We start from the raw sequence: 6599 nt of genomic DNA, 5'->3' as shown, positions 1-6599 counted from the left end.
AACCGCTGTGCCACCGGGCCAGCCCCTAGGGTTTGGTTTTGTTTTTCACTCTACCAGCCTGCTTCCATAAGACTCTTCTACTCAAAAACCTTCCGAGGCTTCCTATTTTCTTATTCTTCCATTAGGCTCATTGTGATCTGACCCCATCCCACCTACAACACCGTGTATCTTGCTACTTCTCAACCAGGAGAACATTTGTGTGCTTCAGGGTTTTGTCTTCATCTTGGTCCTGTTGAATATTTTTATTAACAGCCTATATGAAAATATAGTATCACATCTCACAGATATAAGCCTGGAGGAATAGTAAACACTTTGAAAGACAGGATAAGGATCTAAAAATCATCTGCATGTATAGAATGGCAGGCAAACCTAACACGATGAAATGATCAGGGATCTATGTAAGACCTCAGCAACGCACAAGGGACCAGACACGGCTTAGAAGCAGTTCAGGTAAAAAAGATTCAGGGGTTTTAGTAAGTTCAGTCTGAGTCATCAGCGTAATATGGTTGCCAAAAGCAAATGCAATTTTAAGCCACAGTAATAGAGATATAGTATTTGGAATAGAGGAAAGAATCGATAGTCTTGCTTTGCTCTGTTGGCCAGGTGTCATCGTGGGAGTGACTGTTTGTGGACTGGAAATGTTTAGGCCAGAGAGGAGGAGAAGAGTCAGGAGTCTTTAAAGCATAAATACATGAAGGACTCTCATGGGGAAGAAGAAATAGACTTACGTTGTGTGACCCCAGGAGGTAGTGCATGGACTAATAAGTGGAGACCACTGGGAGACAGCGTTTAGCTCAAAAGAAGGAGAAACAGATGTTCGTAAATGGAATGGGCCGCCTCGGGAGGCGGTGAGCTCCCCAACTGCTTGCCAGGGATGTGGGCAGGGAGTTGAGCACCCGAGAGAATCTGAACTAGGCAGCTGGTCTTTGAGACCCTTTCCCACCAAGATCTGCAATGCCTCCTGCTCTTGTTCTTTCTGTGCCCCTCACTGAGCCCTCTGCACTCCCCTGTACCCCAGGGCAGTTTCTTCTTTCTCCACCAGGTCTAACTAAGAACGCAATCTGCACTGATAGCATCGAGTCCACATCTTTTAATTATTCAGCATCTTTTATCATTCTTTAATTGTCTCCATCTTATAAGTTCCTTGAGGGCAGGCACCTGTATTATCTGTTACTAAAAACTTTTTCATCATTGACCGTTCTCAGCCTCCCTCTGCCCCGCCTCCCCTCACGCCCGAGATAATTTTATCCTTCACCTGTTGTTGGAAAGCTTGTCTTGGCCTGCTCAGTTCCAGGACTTTGTGATACAGAACTGGGAGAATAGGAGGTGAAAGATAGGACTAGAGAGGCAGGTGAAGGGCAACTTTCTTGTGTGTTAGGGAGAATCTGGGTAATGTGTGAAGGAAAAAGGAAAATAATGAAACCCGAGAGGCTAAGCCAATCCACAAAATAAGGAGATGACAGTGGCAAAGAGAGACAGAAATGGTCTGGTGACTATGGAGGACAGAGAGAGAGGCAGAGAGGGGGCAGATTTGGGATTTGCAGAGAGTGAGTCTACTGCAGTAAGGTGCAGCAGAATAGAAGCGGTAAGGGAATTTTAGCAAGTGGTGATGTAGGTTACGAATTGGATCACCTTCAAGAGACATAGGTAGGGGCTGGTCCCGTGGTGTAGAAGTTAAGTTCATGCACTTCCCTTCAGCAGCCCATGGTTTACAGTTTCGGATTCTGGGCACAGACCTACACACCACTCATCAAGCCAAGCTGTGGCAGTGTCCCACATATAAAAAATAGAGGAAGATTGACACAGACATTAGCTCAGCACCAATCTGCCTCAAGCAAAAAGAGGAAGATTGGCAACAGATGTTAGCTCAGGGCCAATCTTCCTCACCAAAAAAAGAAAGTGAGAGATACAAGTAAAAATTGGGATTCCTTTCTGAAATTATTTTTGGTATTTGGGGCATGGGACCCCAGAATATATTCAGGTTACATAACATATATTCAGGGTTCTATAACTTTCACAGGATCCAGCATGGTGTCAGGGTGTAGGTGCCCCATTAGGCAGCACCCCAGTCCCTGCAGACGGAATAGATGTGGTCCTGAGGCTGTGGGATCTGGCAAAAAGACTGAAACATTAAGCTTCTTCCCCTACCTCAGAGTTCTACCTTTTAAAACTACTTCCTAATCTGAGATTTCGAGTTACAAATGCCCTAGGAGTTAGAATCTGTTACGTGTCTTGACAGATGGAGAAATGAGGCCCAGCGAAGTTAATCAGCTTGTTGGAAGTCACACAGCAGGCTTTAGGCCTGGCTGGGACTGGGAATATGCCTGGCCCAGGGCTTCATCCACAATCCAGGAATGCCTTTTCAGATTGGCCCAGAAAGTTACATGCATATAAATAGGGTCATGATGAGAGAAAAAAGGGAGGTCTGGAGGCTGGAAGTTCTGAGCACCCCTCCCTCTGTTTGGAGCCCTGCACCAGGCTTTGGGGGACATCCAGATAAGGAGGCCAAGGCTGCCTTCCCAGATCTTATGGCCTCACAGGGAAAGGAGCCAGACATAGGAAGCAGTCCAATGGAAAGTTGGACGCCAGTGCTGCCGTGGTCTCGTGGAAAGAGTCTGGACATGGAATCAGGAGACCTGGGCACCTCTTCCAGCTACCACTCCCCAACCACGTGATTTTAGTCAAGTCCTTTCACCACTCTGGGCCTCAGTTTCCTCAGCTGTGAACCTTCCATCTCTGAAAAATAAAAGCTCTATAGTGCTACATAGAAGAGTAAGTTAATGCAGTAACTAAAGATATTCTGTGAGTGTTGTCCCCCTGAGGCTCACCCCTCCCAGCACAATCTCAGAAAGGCTCTTGCCTTCAGTTGATGGCAAGAAGTAAACGTTCCCAGGACTCAGAACTGCCAGACCACTTGGGCAGTGAGGAGTAGGAGGTGACGCGTGTGCCCTTCTCTGGGGCCCTGCCTCTGATAGCCTCTCCTGAGCCTAGGAACTCTGACCTCCCCCGCAAGCAGACCAGAGCTCGGTGAGTGTCTTTCTCTCGATACCCCACCCCCCCACTGCTATTTAACTGCTATCTTATCTGATAAAGAGCCTGGAGATAAAATCATCCAACCCTCTTGTTCTACATTTGAAGAAACTAAGGCCCAGAGACAGGGTGTGACTAGGCCAAGGTCACAGACTCTTCACTCTCCCCCCAGTCTTCCTTCTTTTGGGACTGGGAGAATTGATTTAAATGGGTAGTTTGGGAAGGGAGCCTTAGAGCTCTCTCATAACGTGTGTGAGATCCCTTGCTGGGATCTTGTTCTATCATTAAACCTCCAGCAAGATGAACTGTCCGCCTGGACAGAACCGCACCTTAGGCTGCAGTGAGGCTCAGCTCAGATGTGGCTCCCTGCAGGAAACTTTCCAAGACTCCCAAGTCCAGGATAGGCATCTCTGAAGTGCTCCCCAAGCCTTCATGATGCCAACTTGAAGTCAACTGTTCACTTGTTGTCTGTGAGGGCAAGGACCACATCTGTCTTGTTCACCAAAATATACCTATTGTCTAGTCCAGAGCCTGGCACATAGTAGGTCCTCAATAAATATTTGTTGAATGAATAAGTAGGTGGCGTTGGTCAGAGAAGGATTCCTGGAAGAAAAGGCAAACATTGAGTCAGGTGTCACAGCCGGCCAGGAGGACTGAGTTGTCTCTGGTTGGGTGAACTGCCTGTACAAAAGGAAGTCTTATATAGAGGATAATGGGAAACGAGGAGAGAGAGGCAAGCGAGGCAACTGAAGAAAGAAAGGAGAAGAATGGAGCCCCTCAAGATCATGGCCTTTGCTAACCTGGGAGGGCTTCTGAAGAGGGGAGGACAAGCCTCAACCCTGCTGGGGATAAGAGGAAGTGGTTGTGGCACCTAGGATCCCTCAAGAGGAGTCTTTTTATGAGAAGAAACTCGGGGGGCAGCTTGGCTGGTGGAGAGGGAAGCCGAAGGCGGACCGGGTGGATGGTAGGAGCGTTGAAGCCTGGCTAGAGGTTTGAATTTGCTGCTGGGGTCTGGAGGGGGTGGGAGTTCTGGGAAGGCCTGGGGCACAGAAAGAAAAGAAGGTGAGGAGCAGCTCCCTTCTATTGACCCTCTCTATTAGGTTGAGAGCCTGAGAGGACAGGGCCTTCTGTTTTTTCTGGTCCTCCTCCAAGTATCTGGGCACCGGGGACCCACAAGTAGAGTCTCTAGGGCAAGGATCTGGAAGGGGCTGAGGCAGCCTGCGGAGTGGGGATGGCATGGCAGGGATTGTGGGCGCTCCCTCTTCCACCGGCCTTCTCCCACGACTCCCTTTCCCTCCAAAGGTGCTGCTTCTGCAGGAGGAGTACTCCAGCTCTCTCCCAAGTCCTTCTGCCACCAAGCACCACCTGAGCCTAGCTTTTGCCAGGCGACTGCTAAGCCAGATCTAGCCACCAGGGGGCAAAAAAGCAGCCCTTAGGTCGGCTCCCTACGCTTCCCAACCCACACATACCTGAAGGCCAAGATGGGCGTGCCTCACCTGGCTCTAAAGCCTGGTAGCTCCGTTAACCCCTTCCTGCCTAGGCTGAGGTACTTTCCTCAGGTAGTCACTCACAGCGGAATTGGGGGTCAAATCTGATGGGGGAGGGTGTGTTGCCTAGGAGAGGGGCTAGGGTGGAGGTGAAAGCAGAATTTCCCGTTACTCAGGCCCTTGTCCCAGCTGGAGCTGGGGGAGGCTAGCATTCCCTGTCTCAGTTGCATAGCTACCCCACGCGCCCTCGTCCCCCTTCCCCCTCCCCCCCCCCCCCCCCCCCCGCCCCGCGGATGGGTGAAGGAGCCCCCTGGAGGCAAGAGCAGCATGGACTGTGGTGACCTGCGCTGGGCCTCACAGGCGGGATGTAGAGACCGCTGAGGCAGCCACAGAACCCAGACTTCCGGGTTCCCTGCAGCCTTGAATCTATCAGGGGCCTTTGCAACAACTAGTGGGTCGGGTGTGTGTGTGGCGGGGGGGGTGGGGGGGGGGGTGGGGGGGGTGGCTAAAGAGTGGAGGGAGCGGCACAGAGGGTTGGGGGTTGGGGGAGGGCAGACAGTTAAGACTTGGCAGGAGATGGGACTGGATTACGCTGCTCTCAGGTGCCCGGTTTCGTGTTGCTCCTTGAGTACCAGGCAGCCTTCCAGGGCTCTGACCAGCCCAAGTTCTGAGATTGCGTTCCGGACCACAACGTGTTAAACTGTGGGTGGGAGTGAGGTCGGGAGTCCCTCCCTTCTTCCCTTCCTCTTGGCGTCACCACCTCGGAGTCCACCAGGCTGGCAAGCAAGGAGTTAAGTCTGCCCGCAATCTGCAAGACTGGAGCCGGGGAGGGGAAGGAGGGGGAAGAGGAGGGGGCAGAGAAGGAGAAGGGGGAAGCCGACTGCAGGGAGACAGCGCCAGGAACCCCCTCCCCAGGGACCTGGCCCCTGGGCCCCCAGCCCCAAAAGAGGCCCTGCCCTCCCCGGGGTCGTGCTCTCTTCCCCCGCCCTGCCCCCGCCCTCCAGCTTTGTGTCCCCAGGAGGGTGGGCTGCAGGATTTCCAGCCAAGCCTTGGCTGCCTGCTCAGTTTTTCCAAACCCTCCAGTCGGGGAAGGCGGGAGCCCTGTCAGGATAAGAGTCCTTCCCCCACTGCCCCTGCTGGCCCCCTCTCCCAGCCTCCCTTTGCTTGCCCCCGCACCTTTTCCAAACTCCTTTCCCTTTCAGACCGTGGCCCCTGCGCCCCCTATCCCCACCTTTATTGGCTCCCAAGTTCCAAGTTCAGGTTGGAGGAGCCAGGTGGGTCCCACAATCATGGAGTGGTGCTGTTGAAGCCATACTCCGCAGACCGACCCTGAGACCTGCTGGGCGCCAGCCCGGCTCGCAGCCTGGCGCCCGCCCCATCCCAGGACACGGCCCAAGGGCCACCAGGGAAGATGGCCCAGAGGTCTCCCTCCCCGGTATGGAGGCGGTGCTGGGGGGCGCCGGCAGAGCCGGGCAGCAGGCTCTGTGCGGCTGGTGCCAGGCTGTGGGGCAGGCTTCGAGGAGGGGGAAAGTGTTCCGAGCGCTGGCACGGTTCTGTCCAGCAGGTCTATTATATAATAATCACCATCTATCAGGAAGCCAGGCAGCTGGAGTGGGGAAGCCCAGGATGCCCGGATCCGCTCCTCCTTCATGGCCCGGGAAGCTCTCTCCGCCAAGATGGGGGGGTGTGGGCGCAGCCCAGAAGTGAAATGATGTGCGGGGTCGAGGGGCAAGTGAGGGGCGCTGGGCAGTCCGAAAGCGGCCCCGCAAACCCCACCCCCAGAACGCTGACTGACACAGCCCTGAGCCAATGATTGAAGTCACTGTGGGGCTCAAAGTTAACCCTTTCTTGGTTCCTTAGTTGCTTGAGGATCCCTTTCCAGGAACATTTCTCCGGTTCTGAATCCCTCTCACCTGCACGAGGCCCATGAGGAGTAGCAGCTGGAGGACCCTTGCGTCCTAGTCACCCCAGGAAGTGATCTCAGACAATCAGCAGCCCTAGTGCCTCACCCCCACCCCCACCCCAAAGTAAATTGTATTATGAGATGTGGCTGTGTACGTACACCCTGTGGTTCCAGAAACA

General features: G+C 53.2%; 1 long non-coding RNA gene across 1 annotated transcript; it reads right to left on the bottom strand.

The window, feature by feature from the left end:
• Positions 1-210: 210 nt before the first annotated feature.
• LOC111774229 (uncharacterized) lies at positions 211-6297 on the bottom strand. The gene is made up of 2 exons (XR_002809082.2): positions 6102-6297; positions 211-3633 (listed from the first exon to the last, which is right to left on the bottom strand). It is a non-coding gene; the product is annotated as an uncharacterized lncRNA (long non-coding RNA).
• Positions 6298-6599: the final 302 nt, after the last annotated feature.

The sequence above is a fragment of the Equus caballus genome, chromosome 7 (assembly GCF_041296265.1).
Source record: "Equus caballus isolate H_3958 breed thoroughbred chromosome 7, TB-T2T, whole genome shotgun sequence".
NCBI classification, from domain to species: Eukaryota; Metazoa; Chordata; class Mammalia; order Perissodactyla; family Equidae; genus Equus; species Equus caballus.
Note: the sequence above shows the minus strand (reverse complement) of the source record. Positions and strands in the feature narration are given on the sequence as shown.